This window comes from Bidens hawaiensis, unplaced genomic scaffold (genome assembly GCF_021521415.1).
Source record: "Bidens hawaiensis isolate Kalapana, Puna unplaced genomic scaffold, B.hawaiensis_p1.1 tig00008950_1, whole genome shotgun sequence".
Lineage (NCBI taxonomy): Eukaryota > Viridiplantae > Streptophyta > Magnoliopsida > Asterales > Asteraceae > Bidens > Bidens hawaiensis.
The window spans coordinates 97,976-117,853 of NW_027491652.1; the positions used below are offsets into that span (position 1 = coordinate 97,976).

At 33.8% G+C, this 19,878-nt stretch overlaps 1 pseudogene; it reads left to right on the forward strand.

Annotated features, from left to right (window-relative positions):
* The first annotated feature begins 17,098 nt into the window (after positions 1-17,098).
* Positions 17,099-17,803, forward strand: LOC143530554 (monothiol glutaredoxin-S2 pseudogene; annotated as a pseudogene).
* Positions 17,804-19,878: the final 2,075 nt, after the last annotated feature.

The following is a 19,878-nucleotide window of genomic DNA, read 5'->3' on the forward strand; positions in this document are numbered from 1 at the left end:
AAAGGTACTTGTCACTCGACCATATCTATGACTGCGGTCATATTACTTATTGGCTAAAACTTGTCCAATAAGTAACGTATAATAGCCCGGTAGGCAAGCCTTGTATACAAAACCCCGCAATACCAGTAGTAACCATCCCGTAAGTCTACAGAGACTTAATCACTATAATATATTTAAAGTACTTTTAAAAATAAAATTAAAAACATTTAGACTATCTGTAATGAGTTTTATATGTTTTAAAATTATCATGATAGTGTCGGAAAAACAGTTGTCTCACGCAAATGTGAGTGATACAAAAACTCGAATGTCTCACCTTGCAAGTTTACAATTAAAGAACACCTCTTTGTATTAAGCACCTAGGATAAACACAATGTAGTATATCTAGATTAGTATAAAACCAATAATTATAATGATAATCACGAGATTTGAAACTTTACACGATGGCACAATGTCTTACCTTAATAGGCAGAGCTTTTGGATTCTCGTATATAAGTTTATTTCGATCGGATAGGATATCGCTATGACACTCGGGTATTATACCAAATATTTAATATATATGTATGAAAATTTCAGAGAGAAAGAAGAAGTTTTGGACAAAAAATGAATGTCTCAAATCCAACCTATTTATAGCAAATTATGGAGCCCATCGCGATACGCGATGAACATAAACAAAAGTCATCGCGTATCGCGAAGAATCTCGTAGCTTAGCCGAGTCAGCCCTAGGCATGCTACGTGGCACGCCATGTAGCGTGCGACGTGTCTCGTCTGCGTAACCTCCACGTCGCAGTACGCGATGTGTTACCTTAATAGGTCATCGCGTATCGCTACGCCGTAATATTTCTGGATAACTTTACACGTCATCGCGTAACGCGATGAGGCTAATCTAAACCCGTCGCGTATCTCGATGGGTGGATTATTATAAATCTTAATTTTCCACAAAAATACTATGGCGGCTCGCGGTGATGCGAGCACTCGAAGTGCAAAGTGCGCCATCAAAGCGCCCCATTGCGCCCATCGCACTTTGCCCGAGCCCGCGCCCGTGCGCGTTTGGGTGCTTCGCACCCTCCGCTAGGACCACTGGGTGAGATTTGTCTTATAAGAATATTAACATATGAGTTTTATTTTTTATAAAGAACTCACTAGTTTTATAATATAGCGATGTGGGACAATGACTTACACTCCTATTTATACCATGATGGAAGCTTCTCATTTTCTTTCTTCCACCAATGTGGGATGAAATTTTCACCTTTCATTTCCTTACTATTTCCTTTAATTTATTTTGTGGTTTGTTGTAGTCTCCCCTCCTTATTTTGAATCTCGTCCTCGAGATTTACTGGAATAAGTGTGGGTACTTCCGTTCCATTTCCGATTCCAATTCCCAACTATATTCCAGCCCACGTTTTGAATCCCACTTCACTTTGAACAGAACTATTCTTTTATGCTTGAGATTCTTGATCTTTCTATCTTCAATTTGTAAGGGTTTCTCAACGAATTTCAACTTTTCATTTACCTTTATATTTTGAAGGGGTACTTCTAGTGTTTTATCAGCTAAACATTTCCTTAAGTTACTTACATGAAATACATCATGTATACCTGACATTTCCTTTGGTAATTCTAGCTGATAGGCTACTGGTCCAATTCGTTTGTTAATTTGAAATGGTCCAACAAACCGTGGACTTAACTTTCCTCTCTTACCGAATCGGATTACTCCTTTCCATGGAGATACTTTCAGTAGCACCCCGTCTCCAACTTGAAATTCCAATGGTTTGCGTCGATGATCTGCATAAATTTTCTGACGATCTCGTGCGGTCTTTAATCTCTCCTTAACTTGATTTATCCTTTCAGTACTTTCTTGTATGATTTCAGAACCATATAATTGTTTCCTCCTATTTTTGCCAAACGCACTTGAGTTCTGCACCTTCGTCCATAAAGGGCTTCAAATGGGGCAGCATTAATACTTGTATGATAACTGTTATTACAGGAGAAGGAGAATTCTATTAGTGGTAAATGGTCATTCTAATTTCCACCAAAATCTATTACACATGCTCTTAGCATGTCTTCCAATGCTTGTATGGTCCTTTCACTTTGACCATCGGTCTGTGGATGGTATGTTGTGCTCAAGTTAAATTTCGTTCCCATAGCTATTTGGAAACTTTTCCAAAAAATAAGAAGTAAAATGGCTATCCCGATCCAATACAATGGATAATGGGACTCCATGTAATGAGACAACTTTGTCTACATACAACGCTAATTGTTCCATTTTGAAAGTTTCCTTCATTGGTATAAAATGAGCTGATTTTCTTAATCTATCCACAATCACCCAGATTGTGTCATTACCTCTTCTCGCGGTGGGTAATTTGGTAACAAAATCCATTGTTAAAAATTCCCATTTCCATTCTGGCATTTCTAATTGTTGAAGTAATCCTGATGACTTTTGATGTTCTGCTTTAACTTGTGAACAAGTTAAGCATTTTGAAACATAACTAGTTATGTCCTTTTTCATTCCTATCCACCAATAGATTTTCTTCAAATCTTGATACATTTTATCTCTTCCAGGATGCATTGTGTATTTGGATTTATGGGATTCTTCGAGAATCATTTCTCGTAATCCTCCTATGATTGGTATCAAGATCCTGTTTCCCATTCGGAGAATTTCCTCATTTCCTTATACAAGTAGAGTAATGGTACCATTTTTTTTCATCAGCAACATTATTTTCTTCTATTGCTTGTTTTTGAGCATTCTTTGCTTCATCAATTAAATTGATTTGAAGTTCTAACCTTAAGGGTCGCACTGTTTTAGGCTTCTCATGCTCTTTTCTGCTTAATGCATCGGCTACTATATTAGTCTTGCCTTAACGATATTGGATTTCACAATCATAGTGCTAAGAATTTTCATCTAGCGTCTTTGCCTCATGTTAAGCTCCCTTTGCCCAAAAATATATTTTAAACTTTTATGATATGTGAATACAGTAATCTTACTACCATATAGATAGTGTCTCCAAATCTTTAGGGCAAAATTTATTGCTCCCAATTCTAAGTCATGTGTTGTGTAATTCTCTTCATGCTTCTTTAGTTGTCTAGATGCGTAAGCAATAACTTTTTCACGTTGCATTACTACACATCCCAATCCTGATTTAGAAGCATCACAACAAACTGTGAAATCTTCTGTTACTTTTGGTAGTGCAAGTATTGGGGCATTTGTTAACTTTTTCTTCAAAGTTACAAAAGCTTCTTCTTTCTTAGGTCCCCATTCAAACTTGACATTCTTACACGTTAACTTGGTTAATGGAACTGCTATTTGGGAAAAATTTTGAATGAAGCATCTATAATATCCTGCTAATCCTAAGAAACTTTGAATTTCTGTAGGAGTTTTAGGAATTTTCCCTATTAGTAATAGCTTCTATTTTGTTAGGGTCCATGTGAATACCTTCATGGTTAACCAAGTTTCCTAGAAACTGTACTTCTTGTAACCAAAACTCACACTTTGAGGATTTAGCGTAAAGCTTCTCTTTTCTCAATAGTGCCAAAAGTGTATGAAGATGTTTGACATGATCTCCACTGGTTTTGGAATAAATGAGTATATCGTCTGTAAAAACGATTACAAATTTATCCAAATATGGTTTACATATTCGGTTCATCATATCCATGAATGCAGCAGGTGCATTGGTTAAACCAAACGGCATGACTGTAAACTCATAATGACCATATCTTTTTCTAAAAGTTGTTTTAGGAATATCTTCTTCTTGCACTTTTAATTGGTGGTTTCCTGAGCGTAAATCAAATTTAGAAAAATATCGAGCTCCTTGGAGTTGATCAAATAAATCATCAATTCTCGGTAAGGGATACTGATTCTTAATTGTGACTTTATTTAATTCTCTATAATCGATACACATACGCATTGACCCATCTTTCTTTTTGACAAACAACACTGGTGCTCCCAGGGTGATGAGCTAGGTCGTATAAAACCTTTTTCTAGCAATTCATATAATTCCTTCTTTAATTCTAACATCTCTGTTGGCGCTAATCTATATGGTGCTTTAGAAACTGGCGCTAATCCTGGTATTATATGGATTCTTAATTCAACTTCACGATCAGATGGTTGTCTGGGTAAATCTTCTGGAAAGATGTCAGAATATTCCGATACTACCGGAATTTATTTTAGCTCTTTTCCTTTGGTGGTAATGATTACAGAAATCATATATGCTATGCCTTGTTTCCTAAGATATCTTGCCACTTTCATTACCGATATGAACTTTCTAGGCTTGAGCATTTTATCTCCTTGAATGGTAATGATTTTTACCATTGGCGTGCGGATTTCAATAGAATTTGTATCACATAAGATTCGAGCATGATTGGCTGCTAACCAATCCATTCCTAATATTACATCGAATCCAGCCAAATTCATTGGGAGTAAATTTGCTTTAAACTTGTGACCTAGTAAGTTTATGTATTCTTCTTGAAGTACTTCATGAATATGAATTGAATTTCCATCGGCCATTTCTACCGTGCAGACTTGATTAAGTTTGGTTAATGGTTGATTTAGGGCTTGGCAAAACTTCGTATTTATAAAACTTTGATTTGCTCCGGAATCAAACAATACTTTAGCGTAAACGTTATTGATAAGGAACGTACCCACAATGACGCCTGGAATCATTGCTGCTTCTTGTGCTGTAAGCAAAAAAGCTCGCGCATTTTTTCTTAGGTCCATCTGTGTTCTTTGATTTGTTGTCCGACACCTTTATCATTTTTGGACATTTTGGACGGATGTGGCCAGGTTCTTCGCAGTTGTAGCAAAAATGAGTTTCTTTTCTTCTACATTATTCATTTGTATGTCCAGCCATTTTGCAATAATTGCAATATTTAGTTTTATTAAAAGCGCATCTCCCTGAAAGCCTCTTTCTGCAAATTCTACAGAAAGGATTATCATAAGTTTCCCTGTTCCTTTCTTCCGAAATTCTTGGGTAATTTTCTAGGCTAGATCTTTCCTTTTGTATTCTTCCTGAGTTCAGATTAATCCGTATGTCATGGTATTAGCTAGCTCCACTGTTTCTTCAATAGTCTGAGGTCTAGCTGACTTTACCAGACCGCGGATTTCACTTACTAATCCCCAAATATAATGAGAAATTAGTACTGATTCTGGGGAAGCCAAAGCCGGTACCATTCTTGCATATTCGAAGAATTTTTTTATATACTCACGAAACTTCACACCTTCCATCTTGTGGTTTAAGAACATAGTAACAATCTTTTCTCTTTCATGAGGAGAACAAAATTTCCTTTCTACTATTTCTTTAAATTCTTCCCAGATCATAGTATAGACTATGTGACTTCCCTTTGACTGGAGAGGTTAGAAGAATATAATATTTTATCTTCTTCAGCACATTTACCGATTCTTATGATGTCTTCTGTCTTTTCTAACCAACGTAGTGCTGAAATAGGTCCTTCATTTCCAGAGAATTCGATTGGTTTGTAGGTCAAGAAATCTTTGTAAGTACAACAGTGAACTTTTGACTTTTTGGGTAATGGGTTGCTATTTCCTCCATTCACACTATTACTAGCCTCACTGTTAGACTTGCGTTTATTACACTCGGTCTTATGCCTAATTACAGAAACGGGATGCTTAATAGCATCAACAATTAAAGGAATTGCTTTAGTGATTTTCTGAGCTATCATATTTCAATAGCATTCATATTCAGACGATTTTCTTGATTATGAATTTCATGATTATGCTCATTTTCATGATTGTGTTCGTTTACGTGATTGTGCTCATTTTCGTGATTGTGCTCATTCGACATATGAATTACATACAAGAAAGGAGTTATTAATACCGTAATCAAATAATAAGGTAAGCAAGATATTGATAACACATAAGCACATAATATGTCAAAATCGTCGATCTTTGCGACATTTACTCTTTATATATATATATATATATGCATCACTATATTTTACGTTTACACACTTTATATATATCGTCACTACACACTTTTCTTATATACATACACACTCTTTTTTTTCAAAGAAATTACGATAATGAACATATTAATATTATATATATGGTTCTCGGTCATAGTATTTCCAGGTTAAGTTTTCCCCATATTTCTCAGTCTATTCCTGGTATCTATCAATTCTTCCCCGTAGTGACGGAGCTGAGTTGGCATATCCGGTGTCATATTGGGGTACTTTGAGGTTTCAAACTAGAATGGTGCATATGGGTTTGTCATCATTGTTTTATACTGCCAGTCATTCGTCCACCATTCTTCTAACTGGGCTTGGTTGATAACATCATAAGGGAGGAGTGCACTATTTGGGTTCTAGGATGGCATGTTCAGGTTGCTGGAGCTTGTTGCACCTATATCATTCAATATTGGTTGAAAGATTTTGCACTCATCTAGGAACCTGCCTAGGCATTGTTGAAAAGGGTTGTGGTAGAGTAGCTTGTGGTTCAATTGGTTGTGGTTGAGTTGGTTGTGTTTGAATTGGTGGTTCAGGTTGTGGTGGTGGTGGTTGTGTGACTGTGGCTCTTCCTTTCTTATTTTTTCTCAACCCTCTTTGCCAGTCTTTGAGTCTTCTTCTTCTTTTGGGCTTTGGTTTTTCTATAGGTTGTTCCATGGGTTCTGCTTGAAAGACCATGGGTTCAGGGTGTTGTTCACTGGATTATCCTTCTTCCATATCCGTAGTGTTAACGGATATGTTTTCGAATGCTTCTATGAGCTCACTCATTTTGTTAAGCAAAAACAATAAAACAACGAACTCCAAAATAAAATAGTATTTATTTTCACGTGTGGTTAGAATCTTATATGTATGGTTAACTCATAGGTTAATGAATGTATTTCCTAACTCTTAAATTTAAGTTTAGGTATTATTAAAATACCCATGTTCCTTAAACCAGTGGCTCTGATACCACTTCAGCTGGCACAGCCCCAGACCCCTATACTCTGGGAGGAAGCCGTGAACATTGATTGGTGGTATCGTTTTTTATTAAATTATTTTACAGCGGAATGTATTATCAGAACCGTAGTTAGGAAAAATGATCAGAGTTATAAAAACACCATGATTATTATTATAAACTGAAAATTTAATTCATTTTGACACAAACATAAACTTTATAGCGATAAACCCTAATTTACAAAACACGTTTCTTTATTCTGGTGACAAGCCACTTATTTAAGTTGGAAGCCCGCAGGCATCATTCCTTTGTATCTAACAAGTCACCTGAAATATGTTTAAAATATTTGATCAGCAAGAATACTAGTGAGTACATTCATTTGTAAATGACACATTTTACGTTTACAACATTAAGATGTTTTTACACCTGCCTGTTTACAAATTACTGAAAGGTACTTGTCACTCGACCATATCTGTGACTGTGGTTATATTACTTATTGGCTAACACTTGTCCAATAAGTAACGTATAATAGCCCAGTAGGCAAGCCTTGTATACAAAACCCCACAATACCAGTAGTAACCATTCCGTAAGTCTATAGAGACTTAATCACTGTAATGTATTTAGAATACTTTTAAAAATATAATTAAAAACATTTAGACTATCTGTCATGAGTTTTATAATTTTTGAAATTATCATGACAATTTCGGAAAAACAGTCGTCTCACGCAAATGTGAGTTATACAAAAACTAGAATGTCTCACCTTGCAAGTTTACAGTTAAAGAACGCCTCTTGGTATTAAGAACTTAGGATAAACACAATTCAGTAATCTAGATTAGTATAAAACCAATAATCATAACGATAATCACGAGATTATAAACTTTACACGATGGCACAATGTCTTGCCTTCATAGGCAGAACTTTTGGATTCGCGTATATAATTTTCTTTCGATCGGATAGGATATCGCTACGACACTCGAGTATTATACCAAATACTTAATATATATGTATGAAAATTTCATAGAGAAAGAAGTTTTGGACGATGAATGAATGTCTCAAATCCAACCTATTTAAAGCAAATTCTGGAGCCCATCGCGATACGCGATGGACATAAACAAAAGTCATCGCGTATCGCGAAGAATGTCGTAGCTTAGCCGAGTCAGCCCAAGGCATGCTACGTGGCACGCCACGTGGCATGCGACGTGTCTCGTCTGCGTAACTTCCATGTCGTGATACGCGATGTGTTACCTTAATAGGTCATCGCGTATCGCTACACCGCAATATTTCTGGATAACTTTACACGTCATCATGTAACACGATGATGCTAACCTAACCCCGTCGCCTATCGCGATGGGTGGATTATTAAAAATCTTAATTTTCCATAAAAATCTAAGGCGGCTCGCGGCGATGCGAAGGGCAAAGTGCGCCATCAAAGCGCCACATTGCGCCCATCGCACTTCGCCCGAGCCCGAGCCCGAGCCCGTGCGTGTGCACGTTTGGGTGCTTCGCACCCTCCGCTAGGACCACTGAGTGTGATTTGTCTTATAAGAATATTAACATATGAGTTTTCTTTCTTATAAAGAACTCACTAGTTTTATAATCTAGCGATGTTGGATAAGGACTTACACTCCTATTTATACCATGTTGGAAGCTTCTCATTTTCTTTCCTCCACCGATGTTGGATGGAATTTTCTCCTTTCATTTCTTTACTTTTTCCTTTAATTTATTTTGTGGTTTTTTATAAATGTTAACCTTAACTTTAATCAATCGAATATAACGCAGATTGATCAATTGTTAGTTTTAGGGTTTATATGAAATTGGGGATAAACTGGTAACACTTATAACAAATCGTTTTCATTATTTAAGCAACTTGGCCGTTTGGCCTGGAAGCTGGTGCAGCCTTGTTCAGTCCTTGTGTGCCGGTCAGGGGCGCGGGTTCGAACCCCCCTGACCTAGTTTTGCTATAATATATATATATATATACATTAGATGCAATTATAAATAATATTAATAATAAACAAATGTTATTTTTACGTAAACGACACTTCTAAGATAACGTTTTCTAGTCGTTAAATATTTTATTTACAATATGTATACGTAAGGTATTATGTATGTATGTATTTATGTATGTATGTATGTATGTATCTATGTATTCATTTTTAGCAAAAATATAACAAATATAATTTTAACTAAAGATGTTAAATACATGTTTACAATTAAATTTCGTTAAAAGGTTCAATCAAAATATTTATTTATATCTTATTACATATTATATTTAAATAATTACACCTTATTATTATGATTATCTATTTATTTATATATTAGTATTTTATTTATTCAAATAACTAAAAGTATATCTTAGTTTGTATTTAATTAAATTATTTTATTTAATTTGTATATTTATTTATTTATTTATTTATTTAGATTTTATCATTACAAAGATATCTTATATCTTAGTTATATAAATTATTTAAGTATTTAATTATATATTGGTGAATGTATAATTAATAAGACTAATGATTATGACTGTATAATCAATCGTTCAAGTTCGTAATATTATAATCCCAACATAACTTAAATCCTCATTCAAACTCTAGTTCGTTATATATGCTATGTAATTTATACTTAAATCATGAATATTAATATTATCTAACTAGGAATCATTGACGGTATATCCCGAAGGGTTTACTTTTCTCATCATCCTCATTTGTATTTCGTTCATCTAATCAGGTGAGTATCTCACTCCCTTTTTTTTACTTATTTTAACTCTTTTGGGGACATATGCGTTCTAATTATTTTATTATTATTTAATACTCAATTACAACTGCTAATCATGTGTGTATTCCAATTTATGCCTAACGTGTTATATGCTTATTTGGTCGTATCGTCGTAGTAGCCATCACCCAGTTAATTTGGCATCGTGCGTATCTACAACTTATTTACTTTCTTATGTAGTAGTCATCGCCAAGTTAATCGGGCGTCGTGCCTATCTACAACTTATTTGCTTTCTTAGTAGTAGCCATCGCCTAGTTAATCTGGCATTGTGCGTATCTACAACGTATATACTTGCTTGGTGGGTTAAATTGTTTATATCACTTGATACAGTTTGTACTTTTATTTATTACTATATATTTATAAAATTGGTGTTTTACTAAACCTAGCGTTGACAAAATTATTTTATTTATAACGCATATGCAGGTTATCATTTGATCTAGTTGTAAGATTTGGTGAAGAACTTAAGATTTGCTATACTAGAGAAGAGATTATCAAGACTTAGTTAAATTTAGATTTTGAATTATTTTGTTTATATGAATTATGTTCTTGTATTTGATTTATTTGAATAATGAATTGAATTTAATAGATATTGTCATTTTTTAAATTATTACATGATAGTACCTTGAGAGCTATGAACAATTAGCTCATGCCCCAGCATTTCCGCCTTAGGTTGGGGTGTGGCATTAAGATACCCTCACCATCAAATACCATGTAAGGAAATCACCCAACACAATAATTTCATTATACATCATCAGCATCATCGTACTCTATATATCACACCAATAGCAAATCATGGCGGGTTTTAAGGAGGGTGAAATGCAGACAACCTTACCTCTACTCCGTAGGAATAGAGAGGCTGCTTCCAATAAGATCCCCGACTTGATATAATTTTTGCATCAAGCCTTGGATAGAAGGCACATAGCACTCAACAATCGGTCGATTGGTGCACATACCATTTTCTTTCCTTATCAACGCCACCATATGATGCCTGATTAACCTTCCATCACTATTAAAACTATTTTCTCAAAATTAGTAAAATAACTTCAAAATTAGTGCAATTTCATTATGAAAGACATGATTCCAGATCATAAACATCATCATATACATGTAGAACGATACGATACAGATCGATAACTTTGTGTTTACTATACTGTATAATATGACGGAAACATATAATAATGGAATTGATCACATATCCACTCATAATCATCATTATATTCATATAACATTCAAAGTACAATGATGAATTCTCTATGATCAGAATTCTCAAAAACTATTACAAAACATGACATTGAACAACTATATATACAAGGGCCTACTAGACACATAAATCTCTTGGCGTATAAGACTTATACGTCCTGTATAAGTCTTATACGCTGGCTTGACTTATATGGACCTTAACAATTTACTACATTGACACTTTTAGCCCCTATAACAATACAATATGACATCTTTAGCCCATAAGACATAGCATTAGACAATAATGCACTAACAGACTCCCCCTTGGATATTGCTAGGTCTTTGCATCGAAAACATCGGACCTTTGACTTGTCAAATCCGAGTTTTAAAGTCGTCCCATCAACAGTTCTTACCTGTAATTTCTCTGAATATTTTTACTCTACGAACAACACTCGCCATACACCAACAAATATCTGGCATCTCCATTTCTTCAGGATCAATCTGAGTATAATCTTCTGTTGTTATGTGGTAATTACCAATACGCCCAGCAATCAAACACTCATATGACTCTAGAACTGATCCCAAAAAACCATATGTTCTTAAAAATTTTCAACAGTTAGTCCATTGTTGTTCTTGATATTAACAGCTATGTTGCATTGAACAAAATCAGATGATGACTTGTGAGCTTTGGAGATTGATCAAGAGCAGAGTTGGTTGAATTGGTTCCAGTGTAAGTGCTTGTGTAGTGTGGTATGTTAGGTGGTTGATATTGAGTTAATTGAGAACTACCACCACCAGTACTATTCGTAGACAAAAGCAATTTGAACTTCGGGCTAGGAGCAATCACATATTGTGATGAATTAATGTATAACCTGATGTCTTGAGTTACTAATGTATTCTTCATCTTCTATTTCTTGCGGATTTCAAGTTCGTGTGCTTCCAACTTTTCAATGAATCGGGCTAGAGTCAGTCTTGCATAGGCAATCGGGTTTAATTGTTGAATCATAATGAAAGTTTCCCAATCATCAGATAAAGAATCAGCAAGCTTGTCAATTTATATAAACTCTTCCTTATCAATTACCAATCTTTTCATCTGATTCACAAGATGACAGTATCTCTCAATCAACTGGGGCATAGATTCACCGTTTACCATGGTAGACATGTCAAACTCTTTCTTCAACAGAGCCATTTTAGATTTTCTCGTGTAAATATTTCCTCAATCTTTATTCAGCAACGCTTTTCAGATTGAGTGGCATGATCCATTGTTTTGTAACAATTACAAAATCTCAGACTTGATTGATTGTTGAAACAGATTCTTCATATTCTTTTCACGAAGAAATCTTGGTCTGTCAGCCTCAGGAATTTGAGATAGTCAGTGACTAGTACCATTCTCGTTACGTGGAATAATGTATTCCACCTCAATTGCTTCCCAAGCATCCTAATTCACCACTTGAACATAGGTCTCGAACTTATCAGCCCAACTTAGATAATCTTCCGTCCTTAAAAGCTTTGGGGGCTTAGTAGACGTTACCATTTCATTCTCCAAATTGATATTCTGAAGTATTGGTGATGGTTGTGTCACAAAAGCATTTAATTCTTTCATCGTTGCACAAAAATCAAGAAAACAGATTAAACTAGTGTATATTTTTAGGAAGCGTATAAGTATCATTGTATACACTTATACGCCGTATAACTCTCTTATATATTGATCAGCGTATAACAAACCCACTTATACGGAAATCCTGATACACCGTATAACACTCAGAAACGTATAACCCAAACTTATACTGAAACTCTTATACTCCATATATCAACCTTATACGCGGAAAACAAGCACCTTATACGGCCATAACACTTATACGGCTTTGAACCTTATACGTTAAAAAATCCAACATATACAGTGAACAAACAAACTTATGAGCTACAGTTTATGTTCATGCCACATGATCTGAAACTTGATTATTAGCTCAAATATGATGAATCCACTCATGCAGAAATGATTAACAGGTACAAACGAGCATAATCACCGAAGAAATTTGAATTTTGATCTTAGATGAATGAGTATTTGAAGAAGTAGTGACCGGGTATTGCTTTGACTTTGTAATATTCAAAACTTCAAGTAAATGTTCAATTCAGTAGCAAACACGAGCCAATAGCTCTAGCACCACTTGAAAGACATGATCAGAATTCACTTTGATCAGAATTCTTAAAAACTATTACAAAATATAACATTGAACAACTATATATACAAGGGCCTATGGAACGCATAAGTTTCCTGGCGTATAAGACTTATACGCCGCGTATAAGACTTATACGCTGGCTTGACTTATACAGACCTTAATAGTTTACTACATTGACAATTTTAGCCCCTATAATAATACAATATGACATCTTTAGCCCATAAGACCTAGAATTAGACAATAATTTACTAACACATTATTTATGTTATGAATAAATAAATATGCGGCAGATACCTATTATTATATATAATAAATAAGAAGTTTGGCGACACAATCATATGATTGGTCGCCAAACTTCTCATTTGCTTTTAGTTTGTTTTATATTTTCAAATTCGTGTTGGTTCGGTATCAGAAAATGCAGGTTTTTATTATCGTTGATACCGTCAAATGATTCTGGTCATATTCACGTCAGCTCGTGGTCGAAACTCAAGGTTTTATTACCCGTGAGTTATTTTTAGTCCATCAATTATGAAGTCTGGACGAATCCGTGTCAGGTCAAGGCCACAACGCCCCTACATTTTTGGTTTTCGCCATGGTCTTTTTTATGTAAATATGTTAATTTGTTGTATTTTGAGTATGGACGAATTAACCTATTGCTTTAGTTTCGGAGTCATAACCTTGTACCAACCAAACCCGTGTCGGTTCACCAGCATAACACATGGTTTTCTATGTACGATTTATACTCCAAAACGTCGATTCCGACTGAATTCGCAATAGGTCGCAAATTCAATTTATTGGTTTTTTATCCCTCGGTTCCATAATCAACGAATTTGTATCAGTTCGCAATTGCAATGCTCATGTTTTGTTTTTTCGACACATTTTTTAAAATTATAAATATGTTCAATTGTTGTATATTTAAGAGTGGACAAATTTATAGTTTGCTTTATTTTTTGGGTCGTAACCAGATATCAATCAAAGTGTCATCGGTTCTTAACCGCAACGCGTGTTTTGTTATGTTAATTTGTTGTATTTTGTCGTCAACAAAGGTTTTTTTTTTTTTTTTTGGGGGGGGGGGAGTAATTACTGGTTTCGTAACTTGGCACCGATCGAATTCATCTCGAATTGCAGACGCACCGCATGATTTGATCGATAAGTTGTACGAGTATGACTGTCAATAACATCAACCCGGCGCAGCGCGCCGGGAATCTTCCTAGTTCTATATCATATGAAAGAATCACTAACAAGACGAAAACTAATTAACAAAATGATTATATCTAAATATAATACAATAATTCAAACTTTTGTTGTTTAAGCGGGAAATCTGCTTGTAAACTAATACTCCCTTCGTCCCATTATAAGTGTCCTAGTTTGATTTTTAAAGTCTTTCTTGTTTAACTTTGACCGATAATATTTTTGTTTGTGTTATATAATAGTTGATGTAAAATATATGAATGGATTGGGTTTTTAATGTAATTTACATTGATATAATTTTCATCATGTACTATATGACACGAACAAAAATATTTAAAGTCAAAGTTGCAAAATAATGACTTGAAAAGTCAAATTAGGACACTTATAATGGGACGGAGGGAGTACAAATAAGCTAATATCTTGTATATGTTTGTATGTACGTAAGTGCAAGCACCGACATATTACAATGGAACATAATCAACAGATTTTTTTGATGATTTTCCTTTTACTTGTTTTAATAAATCTTGGAACTTACCACTTTACTTTTGAGGTCACAAGACTCCATCAAGTTGTAATCAGCATTTTACTTTTATTTGATTTTGTCCATGTGTATGAAATAGAATGGGCGTCCTCTTTAAAGATGCTTACTAGGATAAGTCCAACTTTACTTATATCCTCAAGATAACATAGATATACCCAAAATTTGTATCATTGTCATGAGTTATAGTTATGAGTTATAGTTGGGTGACTGGGGTCATGTGTAAGACTAATGATAAACCAAATACAGTAATTACATTTTAATAGGATTTAAGAATTCCACACTAATTTTACAAACAGTTTTAATTTAAAACTTAATTTTAGACGACACAATAGAGAACCCTTAAAAATATATAAAAGCATGAGAGAGAAATAGGAATTCCATCATATCAACAAATCATGAGCTCCACTAATGAGAAGGAGTTTCGGAAGGTGAATCTTGTTTTCTTTAACAAGTGTGGCGGTTATATGGTACCGAAACAATAGTTTGTTATCAGTTCGATAATAATACGATTTCAGGAGCTTTTCTTGAGCATTATGGAGAAATCCTGTACGGAATATTATAGAATCCTTTTATATTTCGGCCACCAACTTTCTTGACCTTTTGGCATTAAGAATCCCATTGAATCCCTAATTTTATTGTATTTAACATGTTGTGTAATTTCATAACGTTCTTCTATTATAGTAGCAGGCAACTTGAAACCCTATAATTTTGTCTGATTTCAGTTGTCTCTATAGGTAACACAATGTAGTTCGAGAGACAATATATTAGATGCAAAGTGGCCAAGCCAAAATAAAAAGGTTTGTACGCCTTAACGAGTAACTAAATATATAAGCTAATTTTTTTAAACGACATTAACATTATAACAAAAAATATAGCAATAAAATCAAATACAACAATAGCTAACGACTTACCAATGATTTGTGAAGCTCTCCTAGCAATTTTGATAACAACTTGCTTTATCACCTCTTCGTAGTTTACAATATAAGATTTCTCTCTCGATATTTATCATCACCAATCAATTAAGTCTTTCTTGAAACACTGTGGATCGTAAAAAAGATTTCAATAACTTCAACTTTGATAAAAGAACTTTTTTCTGCAAATGCCACCGTAACTGGAATATTTAATAATATTATGTATGCAATCTTTGCATTCGGGAAATTTTCTTAGGTCTCCTTCAAATGCTTCAAAACTTTAATGGAATTACTAAATTCCGTGTTATATAATGTGTCTGATGAACTAAACTTCAAATAAAGTTCCTCACCATCAATATTCGATCTTCATTTATACTTCAGTGCATTTTTAAGAAAATTACAAGACAACTTAAGTTCTTCATCTTCAATTCCCCTCAAGTTATCTGAAAGGTTGGAAGGAGGAACGACTAACCAGTGCTGTTATGATCGACGTATCTTGTTTTTTCAATTGTTTCTTCTTCTTCTTCTGCCGCCGCCACCACCACCACCACTCGAAAATTTTGGACCTGTATATATATTGGGCCAAAAAAAGGTGAGAGCTTCACACGCAGGCCCAACACTGGGGGGCCACGGCTCCCGACCCACCCTTCCGAAGGGCCAATTTTATTTTTAATTATATATGTTTAAAATGTATTTAATTAGATTATAAATTCAGTTGCGCACATAAACGTTTTCATAATTAACCATTATAAGAAAATGCAATGTTCCCAAGTTCAAGTTTTAAAAACAACACAACATATTTTTTATGGGTCTTATTATTATTATTTTCTTTCTCTAAAAGATTAAGTGTCCCAAAACTTCGTTTTTAGTAATATTGGCTTTTTTATTCAAAAGGGGCTTGCGACGCAACTTGTTCTCGTTTAATTGTCATTTTATTGTAATCGTTTTGAGTTTAATAAGAAATATAAAAATAATTAATAAATTTGTTATTTAAACTATTAAACCAAATCTAAAAAAAAACAAAAATCTATATTACTTGTCCGGGCCCAAAACGTTCCGAGGATTCTCGGAGCCGGCCCTGCTCGCACGCCTTATTAAGGGTTGGCCCCGATTTTGCGTCCAAATGTTTTACCATTTGTGTCACTATGGTTCAATATTTTTTGTCATTTGAGTTCAATTTACTAACCCCGTTAATTATTCAAACATAAATACAATATTATAAATTTATAGAGATGTTTGGCGTGTGTACGCACATATAACTTACAAGTCAAAAACAAAGAACTAACTACGTACCTTATATAGCAAATATAACAAAAGAAAGTATTACTTGATCAAATGAATAGCTACGTAAAATATAATTTTATGAAATTGCCCAACTCGAACCTTTGAGAAAAAAAGTATGGTATTTCGCTCCTTGAAAAGACCATTAGAAATTAAGAATAAACGTACTTCATGAACAGAATATGAAGCCGTACAAAATTGCTTAAAAAGCAGATTCTCTCCGACCAACTTTTACCTACGCATTACTATCGACTTTCGTAACAAAGCTCATATGACCATATCTAGAACCTAACATCATTATCTGTCACCAACCTAAAACATTCTCTTTTCTCCACATATTATCCTCTAAACCCCTATATATCTCCCCATGTTCCTTGACAATATTTCACACAAAACATATATGAAACTCATTTCCTTAAATCATAAAATAAAAACAATACCGTTTTCAATAGTTAACGCTTCGATATTCACCGATGGATAGAGTGAGCCGAATGGTTTGTGACAGGCCAGTGGTGATCTTTAGCAAGAGTTCTTGCATCTTGTCCCACACAGTCAAGTCTCTCTTCAATGACTTTGGTGTGAACCCGACGGTCTACGAGCTTGATGAGATAGCGCGAGGCCGAGAGATAGAGCAGGCATTGTGTGGGCGTGGGTGTGGTACGGTCCCGGCTGTGTTTGTTGGTGGTGAGTTGGTTGGAGGAGCTAATGAAATCATGAGTCTTCAACTCAAGAGTGCTTTGAAGCCTATGCTCATCAGGGCTGGAGCTTTATGGGTTTAACTTGATATATGATTGCTCCAATAACGTAATATTATGAATGTAATAAAGCACGCTATGAGTGCAGTTAAATAAACAAATAACTTAAGGATGAAAATATGATGATTGATGATAAGAACGTATTTCTGTTGCAAAATTTTGATCTCATATTGCTACCTTTATAGTTTGTTCTATGTGAATTGCCTTATGGGATTTAGGTTTCACGACGAATTTGTAGACATACTAATATAATGGTTATTAATATCTTGTATACATAATTACATACGAGTTTATAATTTTGACCCGGTCGACTAAATTTTTAGTAGCGTTGGCAAAAATCATGATAACATGCCGCATATATATATATATATATATATATATATATATATATATATATATATATGGGTGGGTTAACATACAATAATGACTTATCAAATATTACGTACGCAACCTTCCAGAGCATTAGATTAAAAAACACGAGGTGGCAATTTCGTCGATTACAAATCGACTATGATCCAAATTCGGAACTCGTCTCGCAATCTAATCCAATTTCTAAACTCTAATCACAGCTTAAAGTATGAAATATATAAACTCCAAAACCAAAACAAAATCGAACGACGTTGAACATAAAGAAATCTTCAAATTGATCAAAAAATGATAATTTAATCAATCTAATTGATATGCAGAAGTATTTAGATTCATCAATCGATTATGGAATTGCGGAAATAATGCACTCAATCGGGCTCTGATTATGGTTCAAAATATTATGTTTAAACGTTCTGAAACAAAACTAAAGACCTTTAAACGTTCTGATAAAAAAACATCTTTAAACGTTCTAATACGTTCAAAGAAGTTTCGGGCGTTACAAAAATGAACATCTTTAAACGTTCTAATACGTTCAAAGAAGTTTCGGGCGTTACAAAAATGAACATCTTTAAACGTTCTAATACGTTCAAGGAAGTTATGGGTGTTAAAAAAATGAACATCTTTAAACGTTCTAATACGTTCAAAGAAGTTCTGGGTATTCAAAAAAGTTTAGAAGTTCTGAACTTCTAAACAGAACTTCTAAACCAACAAAAAAATTAAACACCTGTAACATGAAATTGAACACTGAAATCACTTTATATAATCTCGTAATCATTAAACAATTATCAATCGACCGTTAATTTGATCATCAATTAAACCATATGAACAACATATGGAACGTCTGTAACTGGATTTCTGCAAATGTCGTATTTCAATTCAAAATAAATTGAAGTGTGTGTCTGCAAACGACGCCGGTGACGATGGTTGACTCGATGCAACGGTTAATTAGGATGGAAACAATTTGAAATAATTTACAAATTTGACACCGCGTGTTTTTTGAAATCTAGGGTTGAGGGTGTCGCACACGTAATGTACAATAAGAGATTATTGTATTTCATCCTTTATCTATATATATATATGTATATATATATATGTGTATATATATAGGGAGAGGATCATGAGAGAAGTCCTTTCTATGGAGAGAACTAGAGAACTAATAATGAAATATTTGTAATTTAATTAAAAAAATATTTTTACATTTTTTTTCCTTCTTTCATCCTTCTTATATTTTGTTATTCTTCACCACAAAAAATATAAAAATAAAAAAAATACAAAAAATGAAAAAAATTAACGAGTAATGCATATATGCAATACACCGACTTTTTTTATAATGCATATGTGCAATTGTGTGCATTTTGATATTTGAAATAGTGTTGAATAGCATATATATAGTTGTTTGTATTGTATATTTGCAATAGTGTGATATTATATACAAAAATTAAAAAAAATCGATATAATGCATACGTGCATTTGTGTTGTATTACATATATGCGATAATGTGTTTTGCATACAATTATTAGTGTCGTATTTGCATATATTCAATAGTGTGTATTTAGATAATGTATTTGTGTTGTATTATATGCAATAAAACACTATTTTATATATAAAATACACATTAATGCACATACGCATTACATCGACGATTTTTTTTTTATTTTTTTATTTTTAGGAACAATATCATCTTATTAGGAGGAAAGAAAAAAAATTACAAAATAATTTTTATAAAATAGTTAAAAATAATTTTTTATAAAATATTTAAAAATATATATATACACACACACACTAGGTTTTATCCCCCGTATTACGGGGTTGTTTT